This window comes from Coregonus clupeaformis, unplaced genomic scaffold, assembly GCF_020615455.1.
Source record: "Coregonus clupeaformis isolate EN_2021a unplaced genomic scaffold, ASM2061545v1 scaf1347, whole genome shotgun sequence".
Taxonomy (NCBI): domain Eukaryota; kingdom Metazoa; phylum Chordata; class Actinopteri; order Salmoniformes; family Salmonidae; genus Coregonus; species Coregonus clupeaformis.
In genome coordinates this window covers 1-23,831 of record NW_025534801.1, presented here as the reverse complement: position 1 = coordinate 23,831, position 23,831 = coordinate 1, and the positions used below count along the sequence as shown (strand labels likewise).

The following is a 23,831-nucleotide window of genomic DNA, read 5'->3' as shown; positions in this document are numbered from 1 at the left end:
TTTGGTATCTTTTAGTTGTCACTGTATTAGACTAAGAAGAAGAAGAAAACATGAACTCTGTTTGACTATGCTGTAGGTCATGTAATCATGTTAGCATGCAATATGCTTTCAAGGACTTCACCGACAGATGTTGCTCTCCGGGTTTGTAGAGATGAAACAAAGGTGTGGTTGAATTTATTTTTATTGTCTCGGCCTTTAGGCCTATATATCACGTATGTCAAGGCATAATCAACCTAACAGGTTATAGAGAGGAAACAATGCAATTATCACAACACAAGGTTGTAATATGACATTTTTGACTTTCACAGTGATTTTACCCACGCACCGGCCACTGACCACTAGATATTTACTTCAGACCAGAAAATGATCAGATGAACGAATATGAAATGTAATATATAGGATCTATGGTGCCTATGCTCACCCGTAAGAAAAAAACGTGAAACATTTAAAACATCAGATATTTGCTAGAGAACAGGGAGCCAAATTGATTACGGCACACAATGTCGTCTAATTTTGCAAGACCACGCACAACTGGTTTCAATCCGCATCACAGAACAACTCAACATGCTGACCAAAACCGCCCTCAGTTGCCTAAAGGCGCCAACAGGCTTCATGCGCAGGCCAGGCGCTAAAATAGACTTTGGTTCTATTTAAGATGCTTGACGCGCTGCAAGTCTCCACCTCTCCCTCTCATGGTTTTTAGAGCATGCTAAGCCACATGGGTGATTGAAAGATGAACAAGGGCCACACTCCAGTCCAGTTGGTGGTGGTAATACACCCAGGAGTTGCTGCCAACTCATCATATAACATATGTCCACAGAAGAAGTAAGAAGAAGAAGAAGAAGTTAAAGAAGAAGAAGTAAGAAGAAGCAAGAAGAAGAAGCACAAGAAGGAAGTAAGAAGAAGAAGAAGAAGAAGAAGAAGAAGAAGAAGAAGAAGAAGAAGAAGAATGAACGAGAGAGATAAATCAAAGAAAACCAACTTGAAACTAGCAAGGTTATTCCCTTTTATCTGTGGATCAATTGTCGGATTGAGTCACACGATTTTGTGTGACTCAAAAATGGGTCAAAATTCTACTACGATCCAGTAAAAAAATTACCATATGCATTTCAGGTAAAAAAAACACAAAAAAAACAATGTTTATCTCCCCAGGACAAATTAGCTAGCAACAGCAAGCTAGCTAAATGTCCATGAACGCTTCACGTGTGTTTTCGACTCTCCCCTAAATTCAGTTATAGTAGGTTCACAGTTGGTTTTGGTATTTAACGCCGTCGAGCTGCCGTCTGGTGGGGAGGACTGGCCGATTAACATGCACGTGGACTTGCGCGACGGAGCAGGTTCGGCCATGCAGGGAAGGGAATGGTGTGCAGGACAGATGTACAGGGCGTTGGTAGAGCATGGTTTGGATTCCTACGGGGGGCCAGTATGAAAAAGAGTAACGTAAGTCGCTTCTGGATAAGAGCTGTCTGCTAAATGACTAAAATGTAAATTTTTGATTAAATAAATATTTTTCAATCTGTAAATTGGACTTACTGAACCCATTACCGAGATGGTTGTTCCAGCTTAGATGGTTTAGTTAGTCTTGTTGTTAAGTTCTTCACCATAGCAGTTATTCCGAATGCAGGTTTTGGGCTGATATATATATTTTTAAATGGATATCCTCCCTCTGGCTGGATTCCTAGTGAAGGGGAAATGAAGCTTCTTGAAGCGTTGAGGCTCCAGTCAATTGTTTCAAAATAGGTTAACATTATTCAAGGCTGTTGTCAACACAGTGTACACAGTTGTGGCACCTGCTGGTCAAAATCATTTAGAGCAGCCAAATTATTATAGATGACGCCCCACACGCATTAGCGGTCTTCTACCGAAACCAGTACCAAACCAATCAGGTGGTTATTCGACAAAAAGAAGATTCAGACGTCATTGATCACGTACTTCAGATAAAGTGACATCGGGCATCGGCACACTTCTTTAAGTAAACTGCTTAGGATTGTCGACGCACCATAGGATGCTTATTGAAGCTGTCGTTTGTGACTGAGACTTGCTAAATGTTAGCTTTAAACAAAACAATGCAACATTTGTTGATTGCTAGACATACAAACAAGATAATTTCTCTGATACATTTAAAAGAAGGTCTAGTTGTGAATGACACTTCCCCTGCTCTGTCGTTCGCTACATACTTGTCATTGTGGAGAAGAAAGTAACGTCCCGTGGGTGTTGATTTGGCCCGAGTCTGGGTAGCCAGGCGAGGTGATAAGCACCAGTCGTTCGCGAACGCATTCCCCAAACTATTCATGCTCCGGGTTTGAGTTTGTTGAGCAGAGGCTGTGTATGTTTTGGTTCTACAAAGCTGTCTCCATCCTAACGTTCAATCAATTCAATTAATTGCAGTCACTCTCTTGCACCATACGAGCATAAATTATCAGTTCTAAACATGTATTTTTCTTCTCTATGCTCAGGATCTATTTTTGCTGCCGTGCATATGACAGACAGTTGGTGGTGGAGCGCTCTCTGGAGCCGCTGAGCCGGAGAGAGCGTGTAAATCCTGATGTAGGACTCATTGCGGCCCGAGAACTAGCAGGTCAAACAATGACTTAAAATGAATGAGTCACTCAGAAATACGAATCAGACTCGCGAGTGTAAAAAGAGTCATTCAAAATAACTGCACATTACCAGTGTACTGTGACTTGCAGGTCTGATGTGGTCCACTTGAGCCAGGATTTCCAGACCACAATGTCAAAGATAACTACGGCATAACTAAATTCCTTGTGAAATGTATAATATGCGGTCATAAGGGTTTACTTTTAATTGAACCACATTCGCTTAGGCAGTCACTTGATGAAGGCTTCAGGACTAAAAGTTATTGAATGCAACAACCATGTCTTTGTCACTAACAAACAGTCATGGTGGATATCTCTCACATTCACTAATAAGGCATGCTGGGAAATATGCAAATATGGCTTTACACCTAGAGCGTTAAAACATCACCCCCAGTGATTAGTGATAAAAATCTAGAGGTATTGTGCTGAATAACCTGTTCATGTATTTAAAAAGTGTTAGAGCTGATAAACACTTGCTGGTGTTTACAATCTAAACATGGTGATGTGTTTTCAGTACAATTCTAAATTCCCCTTGACACATTTAAAAAGTCGGACAGAAAAGTGTTCAGTTGTGTTTATATCTTAGACACTTGATTTTAACAGTGTAGGTGCCTAGAAAGGAGCTGTGGGCTAACTGTTTGAAAACATTCAACAAAGTTCAGGACGTAACCTAGTGTTTCACTGGTTGATTAGAGTTTGGTGTGTTGCAAGAGGTCATGGAGTAAATTGTAATATCTGATGTAGTCCTTGGCACACTCCCAGATTTAAAACATATTGGTAAAATTGAAATCTATAGGCCTATCATTACAATAACCAACCGAGTCATACCTAAAGCGCGTTTAGAAAGCAACAGAGAGCAAAACAAACCTCTCTCGCGCTAAAAAAAAACGACAGAAGAGCTAGAATACCACGATAAATCCTCAAATTACGTTTCAACTTCAAGATCTACTTCTCTCTCCCTTCCTCTCACCTTAGGCAACCTCTTTTGGAGATCCCTCTCTTTCACAGAGAGCTATGTTTTCAGGGAAATCCCGGGAGCACAAAACCGCTTCTCTCCAAGTCTCTCTCTATTACCGCTCAGACGGGTCTCAGGAGACAGGAATCACCCCGAGACACGCCAGAAACCTCCAAGCTTATCCATAATCACCCGTTGATTTTATGCAGCGGAGACATCAACGCGGTTGATATATTGAGTCAGACCACCATGTCGGGATCTTTCTTGATAACCTCCCTAAACCCACCTAAGTATGTCCGTTCTTTCTACTCTCTGAGTGCTTGGGGACAGAACCACACACCTCGAGACATGGTATATTCGGAGTGGGTAATCGCGGGCTGGAGATAATCAATCTTTTTCCCCGAATGTGAGCTAATAGGAATGATCGATTCTAGTTCAACACTTGTCTCTCCCACTCAGCTGGGTCCTAGAGATAACCTCTACCAAAGGGGAGAGATGAAATCACCCGAGATATGGACTGATAAGAGATAGGAGAATAGTATATGCACTCTTTATGTGGACAATAATATGCATGGAGTAGCCTAGCCGAGGCAGAATTGGGGGATGAGGGGGTGGATATCCGAGCATTCGCATTTTTACCATATTCTGTCTATCTATAAAATGTGAAAAGGTTTATTTCACGTTGTTCACCCTGAAGGTTCATGCAATAGTAATATCTATATTTCAGAATAAAAACCGCATAGTAATTTCTTGCTTTCGTCTGACAACAATTTATTTCGTTTGTGTTAACCAAATGCAGTTGTTTTTAATGTGTAGTTTCATTTAACCAACACTTGCTAATCTGTCATTTATAAAAGTTAGATAACAGGACAGATAAAGCAAAACATGCATAAACAACTCTTCATCAACATACCAAAGGAAATGATGCATGACATGATCAATGGACATCTGTCATTCTCATATAATAATGTGAGAAACGCAGACAGTGAAAACGCCTGTTACGCATTGTTCACATATTCTCGAAGCCAATAAAGAAGTCAAGTACTTACCTTTCCTCTCCAAGTTCACCAGTCATTGAAATACATTTAAACGGGAACTCCTTGAAATCGACCGTGCATAATCGCTGGTGACTTTTAAACGCGCAGAGCGGAGTAGAAGGATGCGCTGGTGGCTGCAAGGTGGCTCCCGCGGTGAGGGAGTCATTGATGTCACACTCGCCCCTGCAGGGTGCCGAACAGTGGGGCAAACAGGTGTAGTGACGGGGTCGGTTTGAACAAGGCGCTTAATGTTGGTGTATTGCCAACTCCGGGACAGATAGCACCATAACCACACCCAATCTGAAGGTCAGCATCATAAAACAGTGTGACCATAGATTACTAATAGACTGCTGAACACTAAACTCAGATAGTGGATATACTAATTGACGTGATTTTGGTTATCAAACTACGTAAAAAAAAAACTGTCACTGATATTCACACTTCTACTCAATGCAACACATATGTAATTTCACTTCACAATGTTCACTGTATAATAGAATACTGTGTAGAATGGCTGATTTACTCATATTCATAATGATCTTCATGTCATTGTGTCAGTAAGGGGAAAACACTGCATGAAACCTTATTTTCTCTTCAGTTAACACAGACACACACTCTCCCTCCTCCCCTCCCACTCCCACACTCTCTCTCTCCATCTCGCTCATAAACAAGCACACACACACACAAACACCACTCTCTCTCTCCCACAGAAACACATACACACACTGCTCCCAACTTAAAAACGTTAGGCATCAAACAGAACGTAAGGAGCACCCGAAAGAGGGCGTTGTTATATAGTTTAGTCCTCTATATGAATCCTAACTTTAAAGCACATCTCATGAGTTGCAGACATTTGTCCTTTCTTCCTGTGCCAATCAGATGAGCCTAAACCTACCGTCAAGTTAGCAGGTTGTTAGCTAGCTAGTTAATATGACAGAACAACGTTGTTTTGTTATCAAACTAATAATTAGCGACCCGGGATTAGTTTAAAACAGCCAGCGACATGGTTAGTGAAATGATATAAAACGTGAAAAAGGTAGCTCCGTAATACTTTTATTTTTATTTTTTTATTTTACGTTTATTTAACCAGGCAAGTCAGTTAAGAACAAATTCTTATTTACAATGATGACCTACACCGGCCAAAGCCCCAACGACGCTAGGCCATATTATTTTATTTTTCTACAGTTTTACAGTTTGCGCTAGACACAGCGTTTTCTTTGCTGAAAGCTGCAAAAAAATATCAGTACAACCAGAGCACAGCCAAGTCTGAGTAGGCTTTGCAATTGCAAGTTCTCTGACAGAGAGGAAATGGGGCACAGCTTTGACACAGGCATATATATATATATATATATATATATATATATATATATATATATATATATACCAGTACCAGTCAAAAGTTTAGACACACCTACTCATTCAACAGTTTTTCTTTATTTTAAGCTGGTTGAGAGAATGCCAACAGTGTGCAAAGATGTGATCAAGGCAAAGGGTGGCAATTTTGAAGAATCTCAAATATAAAATATATTTGATTTTTTTACACTTCTTTGGTTACTACATGATTCCATATGTGTTATTTCATAGTTTTGATGTCTTCACTATTATTCTACAATGTAGAAAATAGTACAAATAAGAGGAAAACCCTTCAATGAGTAGGTGTGTCCAAACTTTGATTGGTACTAAATATATCTCTCTATATATATATATATATATATATATATATATATATATATATATATATATATATATATATATATATATATATATCCTTATATGTCAGTGGTTATACCAGGCGATGAAGTGATACAATGTATGCAACCTTTTCAGATCTGTTCGCTGCTCCAATGTATCAAATGTAACAGAAGAATCATCAGCATCCCGCTCCCCATCACAGCTAAATTATATGTTAAAAACTGATGTAGGAATGGTTGTGCATGTGAGATGTGCATGAATGTGAAGTGGACAGTATTTGGACCAGTGCATACAACAGTCTAGTGCTGTAGCAAAAACATTTAACTGAATTTATTAAAACAACAGACTTTTTACAACATTTAATAACAGAGCACCAGATAGTTCTTTACATCCGTAGGGCCGACAAATGTGATAATATGACCATATGGAAATGGTACTAGGTTGTACAGTGCCTTCGAAAGTATTCAGACCCTTTTCTCTCTAGGTTGCATCCTGACGTTTAACCCACATTTTGATACGTTACAGCCTCATTCTAAAATTAATTAAATAGTTTTTTTTCTCCCCTCATAAATCTACACAGAATACCCCATAATGAACAAAGCAAAAACAGTTTTTTAGAAACTTTTGCTAATTTATATAAAAAAATACATATCTGAAATATCACATTTATATAAGTATTCAGACTCAGTACTTTGTTGAAGGACCTTTGGCAGCAATTACAGCATAGAGTCTTCTTGGGTATGACGCTACAAGCTTGGCCACATCTGTATTTGGGGAGTTTCTCCATTCTTCTCTGCAGATCTCCTCAAGCTCTGTCTGGTTGGTTGGGGACGTTGCTGCACAGCTATTTTCAGGTCTCTCCAGAGATGTTCGATCGGGTTCAAGTCCGGGGCTCTGTCACTACCAAGGAAATTCAGAGACTTGTCCTGAAGCCACTCCTGCGTTATTTTTATTTTTATTTTTTTTAGTCATTTAGCAGACGCTCTTATCCAGAGCGACTTACAGGAGCAATTAGGGTTAAGTGCCTTGCTCAAGGGCACATCGACAGATTTTTCACCAAGTCGGCTGGGGATTAGAACCAGCAACCTTTCGGTTACTGGCACAACGCTCACCCACTAAGCTACCTGCCACCCGTATCTTGGCTGTGTGCTTAGGGTCATTGTCCTGTTGGAAGGTAGCTTAGTGGGTCTTCACCCCAGTCTGAGGTCCTGAGTGCTCTGGGGCAGGTTTTCATCAAGGATCTCTCTGTACATTGCTCCATTCATCTTTGCCTCAATCCTGACCAGCTAGTCTCCCTGCCACTAAAAACATCCCCACAGCATGATGCTGCCACCACCATGCTTCACCGTAGGGAAGGTGCCAGGTTTCCTCCAGACGTAAACTTGGCATTCAGGCCAAAGAGTTCAATCTTGGTTTCATCAGACAGAGAATCTTGTTTCTCATGTTCTGAGAGTCTTTAGGTGCCTTTTTTGGCAAACTCCAAGTGGGCTGTCATGTGCCTTTACTGAAGAGTGGCATCTGTCTGGCCACTTTACCATAAAGGCCTGATTGGTGGAGTGCTGCAGAGATGGTTGTCCCTCTGGAAGGTTCTCCCATCTCCACAGAGGAACTCTGGAGCTCTGTCAGAGTGACCATCTGGGTTCTTGGTCGCCTCCTGACCAAGGCCCTTCTCCCCAATTGCTCAGTTTGGCCGGGCGTGAGCTCAGAAGAGTCTTGGTGGTTGCAAGCTTCTTCCATTTATGAATGATGGAGGCCACTGTGTTCTTGGGGACCTTCAATGCTCAGAAATGTTTTGGTACCCTTCCCCAGATCTGTGCCTCGACACAATCCTGTCTCGGAGCTCTACGTACAATTCCTTCGACCTCATGGTTTGGTTTTGCTCTGACATGCACGGTCAACTGTGGGACCTTATATAGACAGGAGTGTGCCTTTCCAAATAATGTCCAATCAATTGAATTTACAAAATGTGGACTCCAATCAAGTTGTAGAAACATCTCAAGGATTATCAATGGAAACAGGATGCACCTGAGCTCAATTTAGAGTCTCATAGCAAAGGGTCTGAAAACTGATGTAAAATAAGGTATTTCTGTTTTACATTTTATTGCACATTTGCAAACATTTCTAAAATCCTGTTTTCGCTTTGTCATTATGGGGTATTCTGTGTAGATTGCTGAGGATCTTTTTTATTTAATCAATTTTAGAATAAGGCTGTAACGTAACAAAATGTGGAAAAGGCAAGGAGTCTGAATACTTTTCCCGAAGGCACTGTATTTTGTGTGTGTGTGCGCATGTTAGTGTGCGTGCGTGTCTATGTCCACGAGTGTGCACGTGCATTTGTGTGCGTGAATCTCCCTTTGGTTCTTCGCCTAGCTTGATGTTTATAATTCTCTTTCCTGGAAAACATGTGCTTAAGCTAAGCTTCAAATCCTTCAAGGTAAATTCATACCAGTCCCCAAAGAAGCTCAGTCCTATCGATTTCATGCAAGTCAATGTGCAACGAAAGATCATGTAGTCTCATTAAAAGATGCCATTTACATCCTGGTTAAGGGCTGATCATGGATCAGCTTCACATTTTGTCTTTCTGAGGCAATCAGTTCGACTCAGTGTGTGGAATGCATCCCAAATGGCACTCTCTTCCCCGTAATGTATTGTTTTTGACCATGGCCCATAGAGTATTCATAGAACTCTGGTCAAAAGTAGTGCACTACATAGGAATAGAGCTATTTGGGATACAGTACTATGTGTCAGGGGGTTCCGTGGCTCCTGGAGTCTACTCAGCAGCCTTACCAGTCAGACACAAGATAAATGACCCCTCTGACTCAGATACAGAATACAAGGGCTCAGTGGTACCAGTCTGATACAGCTTTACCAGTCTGATACAACTTTACCAGTCTGATACAACTTTACCAGTCTGATAGAACTTTACCAGTCTGATACAACTTTACCAGTCTGATAGAACTTTACCAGTCTGATACAACTTTATCAGTCTGATACAACTTACCAGTCTGATACAACTTACCAGTCTGATACAACTTTACCAGTCTGATAGAACTTTTACCAGTCTGATACAACTTTACCAGTCTGATACAACTTTACCAGTCTGATACAACTTTACCAGTCTGATACAACTTTACCAGTCTGATACAACTTTACCAGTCTGATACAACTTTACCAGTCAGGGCCCCTGTGAGTTAGATAGAAGGCCCTGTGGTAGCCGAGATCATTTCGATCACATAGATGCGAAAGATAATACATGTACATTAGGATTCAGGTCTTGTTTGTGTCATTGAAAAGCTTCTATAAAGTATGAACATACAGTGGGGAGAACAAGTATTTGACACACTGCCGATTTTGCAGGTTTTCCTACTTACAAAGCGTGTAGAGTTCTGTAATTTTTATCATAGGTACACTTCAACTGTGGAGAGACGGAATCTAAAACAAAAAATCCAGAAAATCATATTGTATGATTTTTAAAGTAATTCATTTGCATTTTATTGCATGACATAAGTATTTGATCACCTACCAACCAGTAATAATTCCGGCTCTCACAGATCTGTTAGTTTTTCTTTAGACAGCCCTCCTGTTCTCCACTCATTACCTGTATTAACTGCACCTGTTTGAACTCGTTACCTGTATAAAAGACACCTGTCCACACACTCAATCAAACAGACTCCAAACTCTCCACAATGGCCAAGACCAGAGAGCTGTGTAAGGACATCAGGGATACAATTGTAGACCTGCACAAGGCTGGGATGGGCTACAGGACAATAGGCAAGCAGCTTGGTAGAAGGCAACAACTGTTGGCGCAATTATTAGAAAATGGAAGAAGTTCAAGATGACGGTCAATCACCTCGGTCTGGGGCTCCATGCAAGATCTCACCTCGTGGGGCATCAATGATCATGAGGAAGGTGAGGGATCAGCCCAGAACTACACGGCAGGACCTGGTCAATGACCTGAAGAGAGCTGGGACCACAGTCTCAAAGAAAACCATTAGTAACACATTACGCCGTCATGGATTAAAATCCTGCAGCGCACGCAAGGTCCCCCCTGATCAAGCCAGCGCATGTCCAGGCCCATCTGAAGTTTCCCAATGACCATCTGGATGATCCAGAGGAGGAATGGGAGAAGGTAATGTGGTCTGATGAGACAAAATAGAGCTTTTGGTCTAAACTCCACTCGCGTGTTTGGAGGAAGAAGAAGGATGAGTACAACCCCAAGAACACCATCCAAACCGTGAAGCATGGAGGTGGAAACATCATTCTTTGGGGATGCTTTCTGCAAAGGGGACAGGACGACTACACTGTATTGAGGGGGAGGATGGATGGGGCCATGTATCGCGAGATCTTGGCCAACAACCTCCTTCCCTCAGTAAGAGCACTGAAGATGGGTCGTGGCTGGGTCTTCCAGCATGACAACGACCCGAAACACACAGCCAGGGCAACTAAGGAGTGGCTCGTAAGAAGCATCTCAAGGTCCTGGAGTGGCCTAGCCAGTCTCCAGACCTGGAACGTAATAGAACATCTTTGGAGGGGAGCTGAAAGTCCGTACTTGCCCAGTGATAGATTAATTTGTATTTTAAGAATAATGACTAAAGGATTTCACCCCAAATACAGTATAAATGTGTGAACGGTGTTAGAGTTATAATGTAGTGTCAACCCCACTAACAGAGGGGGAGTTAGAAACTGTTGAGAAAGCATTCCAGGGTGAAGGGGACTGAGAAACTGTTTGAAGGTGGCGGAGCAAAGTGCCTTTGTGTCAAGGGATATAAAAGCTGTGTGTATGTTTTTGGCGCCAGAGCTCTCCATGATTAAACATACAGATCATTTCTTGCTGGTTGTGGACCTTGAATCATTTATGATTAAAACCAGAGCCTTACAACCGCTGGTAATGATTCAAGCTTAGGTGGAATTAGAGATAGAAATTCTCGTGACAAATGGTCCATCGAGCGGAGCTCAAAATACGTCTTTATCGTTCTGAGAACACAGAGAACCGTGCACGGGCGGATGATAGCATCCGTATAGAATACACCTGGCCTTCGACGTTAAGGTTATAAACAGGCCGGTGATGAATCTTATGAACGATAAAGACGTTGATGAGATCTGGAAAAGCATTTAAATCCCAACTGCAAAGAGGAGGTCAGTAATTTTTATTCATGGCTTTTGGTGAAATTATTTGAACTTGTATGAGAATAGTAATTCTTGTGAAGGGCAGAGAATAGTTACCAAAATCTCATAAGAGAATTATAAAGGAAGGAAGGAGGGTCCGGAAATGACTCTGGGTAAATGGCCATTACCAAAATAAACTAGTTAATATTGAGATTGTACGAGATACAGTCTTTACAATATAAACAGGAAGGGAGATGATTATCATTGTGTGAGATAGATACATTAAACATGTCAAGAGTCATAAACAGCTGGGGATTTGCTCTAACTCTGTCTATTTCATGAAACTGGAGCAGTTCGACCTCTAGGTTACTGGATCGTGTTAGCAAAAATCGTATAAGGTTGTATACGTGTGAGACCTAATGATCCATCGAAATACTGATAATTGTTTCAAGGAAGCTAAAATAGGTCGCGTCAGTAAAAAAGTGGTTGTCCCATCCGTTTCATGAAACTGGGGTTTAAAAAAACTCTGGGTTATGGGTTGGATAATTTAAATGGTTGATTATAATAATAATAATAATAATATGCCATTTAGCAGACGCTTTTTTGCAAAGCGACTTACAGTCATGTGCGCATATATTTTTACCTATGGGTGGTCCCGGGGATCTAACCCACTACCCTGGCGTAACAAGTGCCATGCTCTACCAATTGAGCTACAGAGGACCACAAAAGCAGATCATAAACATTGGCTCAAGAGTCGCACCAGATAATAAGTCCCAAGGAAAATAATTCTGGATTGAATTATTACTAAACGGGGGGATTTCTTATTTTTCTACCATGGGAAATAAATATGGGTTGGGAGATGCATATAAATGCGGAACGGATTTGAAGAAACAGCGAGGGGGGGGGCTAGACACAGTGAGGTATGGCTTTTGGAGAGTCAGGAAAGACTAAATTAGATAGCTATAATAAATCAGGGAGGCAGAATAGGGGAGGAGATAAGAGGAAGTGCTTTAACTGTAACAAGGAGGGTCATTTTTCCAGAGAGTGTAAGGCCCCGTGTAAATACTGTAACAAAACAGGTCAGAGATAAAGGACTGCATGGATACTGTAACAAAACAGGTCAGAGATAAAGGACTGCATGGATACTGTAACAAAACAGGTCAGAGATAAAGGACTGCATGGATACTGTAACAAAACAGGTCAGAGATAAAGGACTGCATGGATACTGTAACAAAACAGGTCAGAGATAAAGGACTGCATGGATACTGTAACAAAAACAGGTCAGAGATAAAGGACTGCATGGATACTGTAACAAAACAGGTCAGAGATAAAGGACTGCATGGATACTGTAACAAAACAGGTCAGAGATAAAGGACTGCATGGATACTGTAACAAAACAGGTCAGAGATAAAGGACTGCATGGATACTGTAACAAAACAGGTCAGAGATAAAGGACTGCATGGATACTGTAACAAAACAGGTCAGAGATAAAGGACTGCATGGATACTGTAACAAAACAGGTCAGAGATAAAGGACTGCAGAGATAAAGGACTGCAGAGATAAAGGAAAGGGCAGTGTCCCGGAAATGACTATCTATTTTTTGGTTCCACGGGTAAAATGTTTGAAGAAGTGATTTGTGTCGATTAAGAATTGGCTAAAAACACCACGAAGCGATTATTTGAGAGGTACCTGTACGTTTCTAACAATATATACGTATGAACTTTCTCACCCAAACGTAGACATACGTCATGGGTGAGAAAGTAAAGAATATTAAAATGTTTAGTCATTTAGCGGACGCTCTTGTCCAGAGCGACTTGCAGGAGCAATTGGGGCTGGCCGCCTTGCTCGAAGTCACATCGACAGATTTTTTCGCCTGGCTGGCTCGGGGATTGGAACCGCGACCGCTCGGTTGCTGGCACGGGCGCTTGGTCACTAGGTTACCGCCGCCCATATGAGTTTAAGGTTGTGCCGTTTTTGATCATGTGGATAAGGTTTAATGGGTAACCGGACCACAACAATGTGGTTATAGAAGTAATGTATAAATAGTAGAGAGCCAATAGAGGGTCCATTGAACTATTATGTTTTGTTGGGCATTTCAATGGCATAAGGGAAATCTGTGTGTAGGAGGGAATTCAACGCTGGTATGGGTGGTAACCGATACTACTGAGTATTTGGCTTGGTGATGTTGAATGGAAGATTTGTAACGTGGTTTGGGTTAAATAGAAAGACTCACTTATTCATAGGGAATAGGGGTGCAGGGAGAGAGAGTTTTTGTGTTGGTGAATGAGGTGAGAGCTAGTGCGGTTTTCATTTGGTGACGCCACTTGCTCTATGAACTGGAAGTAGTTGCTTTGAAAGAATCGATAGAGTGACTGGCATTTATGTAGAGGGTCCCTGGTTCAAACCCAGTTAGGGACAGTGGGTAAAGCTTTCGCACAGGGGCCATGGACCCAGATTATTACGTAGATTGAGAAATGTGAAAAGTTGAATTAGATAGCTTTAGAAGTATTCTAGAAAGGTCTATGAAAATATGTTACAAGTACGAATTACATAATTTATGGTTCTAGTTCCCGGGTAAAAGGGTTGTACTGCTTGACGGCATCGAGCAAAAAGGTTGAATGGTTGAATGAAAAGCATTTTTTGACGTAATTCTAATGGTTATTACTTATTGTATAGGTTGGGTAACACCAGTGGTGTATGAAAATAAGTGGTGAATTCTAAAACGATAATTTGGTTTCACGTGAACAATGGGATATCGCTTTTACTATTAGATAATGGATTGAATAAACATTGGTTATAAGTATGAAGTTATTAAACAATAGGTTTATATTTTAAAAACATGAATGCAACAGGTTGAGATGATTAAATTAATAGAAATGGGTTATAGGGTTATATTAGAAGGTGTAGTGAACTTAATGAAACGTGGTATTATATAGTGTCTTCCAGGATTGATGGAAGTCTCCTATAGCATTATGTTAAGGGTATGCCTGGGATAAAATATAATGTCTTACTTACACGGAGTATGTGATTGAGGGCTAATGAATGAAATATGACATTTACAGGGCGAAAGGAACAATAGAAGGGGAGACAGATTTTCCTATGGTGTTGGTAAAATAATTGATAATGGATCATTTGAGATGAGATCACATGGAGCAGATTTAGGGTTCAATAATCATTGTGAGATTAGTTATGAGGAATTAGATTGATACAAACGATTATTGATGAGTTAGGACTGGGGATATCTGTATCATGTTTTGTGTGTACTTACCATCTTTAGATTACTGATGGTAATTGAAGGTTGACAAAATGTATAACCAGGAGAAAGAGATTAGCTTATCTCATTGGAATGTTGCCCAGGATAGGGGAGCAGTCGTGAAGTTAGGCAGCATTTAGGCTCGAAAAGGAGCTACCAAATTAAGTGGGGCCTGGTATTTTGATTGTTGTTTTTCAATTGGGTTTTTCAAATAAAAAACAACACACCTAGTATGATGTTTATAAAGGGTTGTTATGTTGAATTTAGGGGATTTTCAACAGTTCATAGGTGATACGTCTTAAAGGAGCACACACGGTGAATTTTATGGAGTTTTTCGGTTTTTGACTGAGTTTGGAGTGTGCATGATTTCTTGTGGGAGTGGATGTCATGAGGACTTGCTGTTTACTATGCTGTGGGATGGAACGGTTTGTTGGGTGATTTCAATGGCCTCTGGGCTCTGTTTTGACTTTCTGGTGTTGATTGGTCATCCACACTGGTGGTTTGGGGGGCATGAGAGGAGGACTTTGGGATGGTTTATTTTATCAAATTGAGGGTAATTAATAGTGCTGGGAAAAGTGTGAAGAAGATTATAATTTGGTAATAATAGGATTTGAACCATAAAATAACAGAAGAGGAAGAGAGCTTTCCTGAATGAGGGATACCTGTTGCTAAGTCAATTGTACTAATCTTGGATTACTTTTACGATAGAAGTAAGTTGAGATATTATCAAATGTTGTCATTTACATTTCATTTTTATTAGGCTTTAATAAACAAAGTTGGTATTTGAAACTAAATTATTGCAATGAGCTGCAGTAATCAGAGGAAGGCACAACCTAATGTGAAACAGCTATTGCCTAGATCATTGATTTAGTAATAATATCAGGAAGATAGTAATAATAGGAAGTGGATAGGATAATTTAAGATAGGGACTAGCTGTCCAGAAATAGATGAAGAATGATGAGCTTTTTGGGAATGATAGACTACTGTAGAGCTTGGGTACTCCATTATGTAATGCATACTGGTAAATTAAGTGATCTTATCTATGGGAAGGAAATGGCAGCCCATGGTAAAATCATTTGGAACTCGGAGGAGGAGAACAACTTATGAAGATAAAAAGTGCTCACTTCCCAAACAGTCTTAGCTTTTCCTACATATAACAGGGATTTTACCCAAAATGGTAGAGAGTAAAGAGGGATATATGACATTGGTCGTGATTTAAAGATGGTGATGAAGGAGTTTTTTTAGTGGACTATTAGATATAACTGGGTTAATCACGAACATGTTTTTTTTAATTATTTGTTGCTAGGCAGAAGACTTAGGTGACCTAGGGTCGAATTGCTCTCTTACTTAAGTCCCATGGCTGTCCTACATTATCAGTGAATGAAAGCAGACTGTGGCCCTTTGCTTCTCTCCTCAAACAGAGAGGAAAAGCTGCCAGGCTTGAGATCAGAGTTCAGGCTAAAACCTTTATCTCTCCTTTGCTATCTTCGATTGATTACAGCATGAAGGGGGGTTTGTGTTAGGTTTGAAAGATTTGAGTGGACCCCCCATGTCCAACCATCAGTCTTCAGGCCGAAGCCCGGGAGAGCCGGGGTAGAACAGAGTTTGAACTAAACATGAGTGTTTTTACAAGATAAGGGATTGGTTGATTGGATTACTATTGATTCTGAACTGAATGAAAGTCGAATTTAGCCGCCATAAAAGACAAATGAATTGGGAGGAGCAATAAAAAAGCAAGGGACAGTCTCAAAAATAAATAAGGGATGGCAATTGGATGATAAATTACCAATATTACCTAAATGATTGTTTAGGTAGGTGGTAATATTGACACATGAGCAGAACCATGTGTCAAGAGGGGGGAAGAGGCTAGTGGTAGGATTAAATAATATACGAAGGAGAGGACAAAATACTTTTTAAAAAATATTTTTTTTTTAGATACAGTCTAGAAAGAGAATACTGATGTGAACGGTATGATTAGAGAGGGGTTAAGGAAAACACACAGGAGAGCAGGAAGAAATGGGGTACAACGTGAGAAGGTAGTTATTAAACCACACCAGTATGTCAGAGGTTTTGTGCCCCACAGGTGAACTAAAGGAGAAGGTGACCCACTCATCTAACCAGGTGACCGGTGAGCATCCAGTCCCTAAAGAAGAAAGACTGGAAGCAGGCCTGTTGGGAAGTGGCCCTATCAGGTTATATTGGTCACTGCCTTTGCCATTAGAATAGCAGAAAGAGCAACCTGGGTCCACTTTACCCACTGCAAAAAGGTAAGAACACATACAAGCACCGCTTAGCACACGCAGAGTTAGAGAGAAGAACTGGACCAATAGGGTCTGGGGATCACCTCTGTTAAAGAAGATCTCCTACCCCGACCTATCATCCCTCTAGTGTGTTCTCAGGGTGTGAGTATGGGGTAATACCAAGCAGAAAGACTGTGGACAAGAGAGGGTTGGCGGTTTTTGGGAATAGGGGTGACTTGAGCTGCATCATAGTCTCAGCAATGGTCTTGATATGTCAAGATCCACCACCAATTATGCTATGCCCTTACCATTGTTAAGAAGTAAAAGAGAAGAGAAGACCCGACATACGACCGCCCACAAAGTGGCCTACAAAATGGGTGTCAGAGAAGGGCAGACTGTAGGATTAAGTAAAGGGACGTAGCCAACGGGTGGGGTAAGACAACTTGGGATTATAAAATCCTAATATATTCGTGGTTCCCCCTACAGCGGATTGTTCCTAGACTCAAGTGCTTAAACACACTTGTGGATGGGGATATGAGACCGAAGGCGGGACTGAACATCCAGATGGGGGTAAAGAGAAACAAAGACATCACCAATTATCAATTGGAGATAGTGGTAATGTGATTGACTTAAGTTCAGAAGCACAGGAGAGAATTCTGAACCCTACAGCCCCTGTAACCGATGTGTGGTGGGCGAGTGCACAGTAAAGACAGTATAAGGCAGAGAATACCAAAAGGGTGGCTAGATAGTGCGCCCTGGTTCTACTGACTCAGCTAGTTAGAATTAGTCACCAGGAACCAAGGAAAGGGTTAAACAGACTTAGGAGAGTTTTAACAAGAAGGAGAATAGCCCTATTTAGATGGATGCGATTGGGATACTAAGGGGGGTATCGGATGGATACCAAGCTAAGAAAGAATTAGGGGAAGGGTTTACCACCACGCTCTTTTGGTGGGTGACAATAAACAGAATTGTGGATTGGATTAATTATATTATTACGACTCAACAACTATTTATTGGCCAGACTAGGGATGCAGTAAAAGGGATCTCTGAACAATTATCCGCCAACTCACTCATGACTTAGTAAAAGAGGTTGGCTCTAGATCAGGCAGAAAGGGGCGGTGTCTATAGAATGATAAGCCATTGTTGCACATTTTATCCCCAACAACACCACAATCCGGATGGGACAGTCACCAGAGCTTTTGCAGATGTAACTGCACTAAGTGAAGAATGAGCTGAGAACTCAGAAGTTAGTACATCGTGGATAGGGTGGTTTGATGAAATGTTTGCAAATGGAAAACTACAGCAAGCCACCATCTTAGGGGCGGCCAGCGCTTGTATGGGTATTCTTGTATTATGTGGTTGTTGTCTTGTTCCCTGTGTCCGAGGATTGGTGAGTAAGGCGCGGAAATGCAAGTATCTCAACAAATGATGAGAGATGGACCGATCGGACTCTGACCAGGGGAATGTGGAAACACGATCCTCCAGGTCTGGTGGATGATGAGGATTTTGACCCTGAAAGACCACAATTGGATGAAATGTTTATTAGTTCTGACGTAATCTCTGAGATTAATTATGCTTATAAATACATTATCCTGAGTGGAAAACATGTAGTCAAAGGGGTATTGATAGATTAATTTGTATTTTAAGAATAATGACTAAAGAATTTCACCCCTAGATACAGTATAAATGTGTGAACGGTGTTAGAGTTATAATGTAGTGTCAACCCACTAACAGAGGGGGGGAGGGTTAGAAACTGCTGAGAAAGCATTCCAGGGTGAAAGGGACTGAGAAGCTGTTTATAGGTGGGCGGAGCAAAGTGCCTTTGTGTGTCAAGGGATATACAAGCTGTATGGGTATGTTTTTTGGCGCCAGAGCTCTCCATGATTAAACATACAGGTCATTTTGCTGGTTGTGGACCTGAATCATTTATGATTAAAACCAGAGCCTTACAACCGCTTGGTAATGATTCAAGCTTAGGTTGAATTAGAGATAGAAATTCTCGTGGACACCCAGCGACAGCCCCGAAACCTGAAGGATCTGGAGAAGGTTGTATGGAGGAGTGGGCCAAAATCCCTGCTGCAGTGTGGGTGCAAACCTGGTCAAGACCTACGGGAAACGTATGATTCTGTAATTGCAAAAAAGGTTTCTGTACCAAATATTAAGTTCTGCTTTTCTGATTAATCAAATACTTATGTCATGCAATTACATGCAAATGAATTACAAAAATCATACAATGTGATTTTCTGGATTTTTGTTTTTAGATTCTCTCACAGCTGAAGTGTACTATGATACAAAATTACAGACCGCTACATGCTTTGTAAGTAGGAAAACCTGCTAAACCGGCAGTGTATCAAATATGTGTTCTCCCCACTGTAGGAAAGATGTGTACTGTATCTACTGTAAATTCTGTCCTGTGTTCTTATGTGAAAATCTAATAAAAATCTAGTTTGCCCGTTTTCTTAGGGGTTTGGAAGCTAGCCAGTTGTTGAAAGTAGGTACAGTAGGATGGTTGTATCCATTAGCAATGCACTAACCTTGTACTATAAACATGTCACATGGTATAATCCCCTTTCCACAGGTTGTAGGGTCTTAGAGATGGACAAACAAATACCCCTTGAAATAAACCACTTCGGAGAGCCTGGCATTCTTTTATATCAGGAATCCTTCTCCTCAAGCCTTTCTCCCCTCATTTTCTAAACCAGAATCCCTTACTCTCTCCTCTCACTTAATCCATACCAGGAATCCTCATTCTGAATTCTCTCTTCTCTCGTGGTGCAGAGAGGTGGTCTTTTTCCCAGTTGCCCCCCCCTCCCTCACTCTCTGTGGCTCTGAGAGATTGTCTGGGAGAAAACGAAGAGGTTTGGTTTGATTCTGGTCTCTGTGGGTTTATTGACTGCTTCAAAAGACCAGCCCACCTGCAACATCACTTTAATCATCTATGACCCTGGTGGCAGCAGGGACCCTGTGTATTTGTGTGTGTGTGTGTGTGTGTGTGTGTGTGGCGTGTGTGGTGTGCTTACGTGGGACGTGTATAAATATGCATGTGTGTATGAGTGTGTGTATTTTTGTGCCTGTGTGTGGTTGCATGTTACTTTCAACATCCAGTCTTAGAAGCCTCTGGAGCTCTGTCCTGTGTGTGAGCTGAGCTGGAAAATATTCCTCTTAATATTGGCTGTTTTGTGGCAACAAAACTGATTCTGATTCTGAACCCACCTCCAAGCTGTTTCGCTTTCATAAACATGAATATCTGTTTAATCTGTATTCTACATTTAATATTAATATCTGTTTAATCTATATTCATATTTAACATTAATATCTGTTTAATCTATATTCTAAATGTAACATTAATATCTGCTTAATTCTGTACTCTAAATGTAACATTAATAAATGTTTAATCTATATTCTAAATGTAACATTATCATCTGTTTAATCTATGTTCTACATTTCTCCTAGGGAGAGGGGGAAGAGGAATAAATCAACTTAGTGTCCGAGGGCGGCATGGTGTGCTTTGGCACAATTTATGAGATACAGCATTGATTTGATGTATTCTAGAACCTTAAATCTTAAGGCCAAGCAGTCTTAATTAATACCACGCACTTAGAGGATATATTAATATTACATCATTTCCAAGAAATCCCTGGTAAGAAAGTCATCCCAGAAGTTATTGTCAGGTATTGATGATTTGCTATGAATTCGGAGAATTTTCAAAATCGGAAAGGCAAAGTGTAGTTTGCAGCTAATCTGGGACTATATTGAATGTTACTGACAGGTGTCAAGTAGCTAGGAGTGGATGTTGTTGGCTTGAAAGAAAAATCCGAGCAAGGCCTAACTAAGCCAAGGCTTGAAGTCAACTGTCGTTTTGGGAGCAACAACCTCTCAGGCTCATCCTTTGTGTGTACAACAGTGGGGGGCTTTTAGTCAGCCACCAATTGTAGCAAGTTCTCCCACTTAAAAAGATGAGAGGGCCTGTAATTTTCATCATAGGTACACGCCAACTAAGACAGACAAAAATAGGAAAAAAATTCAGAAAATCACGATTGTAGGATTTTAAATGAATTTATTTGCAAATTATGGTGGAAAATAATGTTTACCAATAACTAAGTTTCTCAATATTTTGTTATATACCCTTTTGTTGGCAAATGACACAGGTCAAACGTTTTCTGTAAGTTTCACAAGGTTTTCAAGCACATGTTGCTGGGTATTTTGGCCCATTCTCCATGCAGATCTCCTCTAGAGCAGTGATGTTTTGGGGCTGTCAGCAAGGCAACACGGACTTTCAACCCTCCAAAGATTTCCTATGCTGTTGAGATCTCGAGACTGGGCTAGGCCACTCCAGGACCTTTAAATAAGCTTCTCACGGGCCACCCCTTCGCTCCGGGCGGTGTGTTTGGGATCATGTCATGTCTGAAAGACCCAGCCACATTTCTTATCTTCAATAAAGGTGAAATAAAAAAAATAAAAAATAAAATAAAAAAATGCCCTGCTAATGGAAGGGAGGTTTTCACCAAAATCTCAGCGATACATGGCCCCATGTATCATTCTTTCCTTTACACGGATCAGTCTGTCCTGGTCCCTTTGGCAGAAAAAACAGCCCCAAAGCATGATGTTTCCACCCCCATGCTTCACAGTAGGTATGGTGTTTCTTGGATGCACCTCAGCATTCTTTTGTCCTCCAAACACGACGAGTTGAGTTTTTACCAAAAAGTTTTATTTTGGTTTCATCTGACCATATGGACATTCTCCCCAATCCTCTTCTGGATCATCCAAATGCACTCTAGCAAACTTCAGACGGGCCTGACATGTACTGGCGCAAGCAGGGGGACACGCCTGGGCAAATGCAGGATTTGAGTCTCTGGTTGTGCGAAGTGTGTTATCTGATGGTAGGCTTTGTTACTTTGGTCCAAGCTCACCAGGTCACTCACTAGGTCCCCCTGTGTTTCTGGGATTTTGCCCCTGACCGCTCTTGGTCATTTATGACCCCACGGGGTGAGATCTTACGTGGAGCTCTGTGATCGAGGGAGATTATCAGTGGTCTTGGTATGTCTTCCACTTCCTAACAATTTCTCCCACAGTTGATTTCTTCAAACCAAGCTGCCTACCCATTGCAGATTCAGTCTTCCCAGCCTGCAGTGCAGCTCACATGTTTGGGTGTCCTTTGACAGCCTCTTTTTGGTCTCTGGCCATAGGTGGAGTTTGGAGTGTGACTGTTTGGAGGCTGGGTGGACAGTGTCTTTTATACTTGATAAGAAGTTCAAACAGGAAGTCAATAATACAGGCACTGAGTGTGGAGGGACAGAGGAGCCTCTTAAAGAAGAAGCTGCAGGTACTGTGAGAGCCAGGAATTTGCTTGTTTGTAGGTGACCGAATACTTATTTTTCCACCATAATTTGCTAAATAAACCTATTGCAAATCCTACAATGTGATTTTCTGGATTTTTTTTCCTCACCTTGTCTGTCATCGCTGACGTGCAAAAACTCCTATGATGAAAATTACAGGCCTCTCTCATCTTTTTTTTAAGTGGGAGAACTTGCAACAATGGTGGCTGACTAAATACTTTTTATTCCCCACTTAAATGTATAACCGTAGGTAAATGTATAACTCGTTTGTAAATGTATAACCTTAAGTGGTCCCTCAAGGCTCTGTTCTGGGAGACATTACTATTCTAAAAAACATGCAGTATGTATATGGCATTTATAGATATATGTGTAGTCAGTACATATGCTAACCTGAAAATGTGCACTGAACTTCCTCATTTTCATGCAGATATGACACAAAGATAGTCTAGAACAAAAGAGTAGATTGTGGGACATGTGAGGGCAGGTGGCACACTTCTGATGACAGACTTATAGGGGAGGGTGAGGTGGGCATCGTGAGATGTGTCGTTTCTTTTGCTGAGCAGAGGCATACTTTTTGGGGCCACATAGCTGAGCACCTGAGAGGGGAGTTTGTGGTTCTGTTGTGAAATCAGCCAGCTGCTGGAATGGGCCCCCTGTCTCCTGTCAGGCTAGAGGAAGGTAAGGTGGGCATCCTGCCAGCCACACCTCAAAGGAAGCTACACACACACACACACACACACACACAGACACACGGAGCTGTGCTATTACACAGCCTGATGAATGACGGGTCATTTCTAACCTTGACTAATTACACTTCATCAAACAACACCCCACTACTCCCTGGCTGTTCTCAAAACTCATCTGAACCCAGAAGAAGTCTTTTACTAACGAGCTGAAACACATTGGTGTCTTTCAATGATAAAGAATACGCTTTTTTTTTTTTTTTTTTAAGTCTGCTTCTATTCATTGTGTGAAAAGTGGTTGAATGTTTTCCTTTACTTGTTTTTCCTCTCCTCTTCATGGCTGGAAAGTAGAATGACGATCACAAAGACAACTGTACTGCCTCAGGCCTTTGAAAAATGCATGAAAGAAACACCTATCTTTCTTGTCTCCCCATCTCTCTGCCTCTCCCTCCCCCCTCCCCTCTCCTCTCCACTGACAACATCAAACATGTCTCTCTCTTTCCCTGGCCTCTTCAATTCAATTCAATTTAAGGGGCTTTATTGGCATGGGAAACATATGTTCATTCCAAACAAGTTAATGGTTAATGAGTAAACAGTAAAATATTACACTCTACACAAGTTTCAAAAAGAATAATGACATATTCTCTCTCTCCATCCCCTCTCCTCTTCTCTCTCACGCAGAACATCAAACATGTCTATCTCTCTTTTTCCCCCGGGCTCTCCCTCCCCTCTCCTCTTCCCCTCTCATGAGAGTACTTCATCAAACATGTCTGCTATCACAGAGGGAGAGGTCTTGTCTGTTTCTGAAGGCTCTTCATGGCAAAACCACCATGATCCTGTTAGAACTACACCCACGAGCTGGCATGCTTAGCTTGCTCCTCAAGAAATGCTGGCGTGCTTATGACAGAAGCCAAACGGAGCTGGGCTTGGGG

The 23,831-nt window shown here is 41.2% G+C and overlaps 1 pseudogene; it reads right to left on the bottom strand.

The window, feature by feature from the left end:
• Positions 1 to 4,684, bottom strand: part of LOC123481011 — a 75,499-nt pseudogene extending 70,815 nt beyond the window's left edge.
• Positions 4,685 to 23,831: the final 19,147 nt, after the last annotated feature.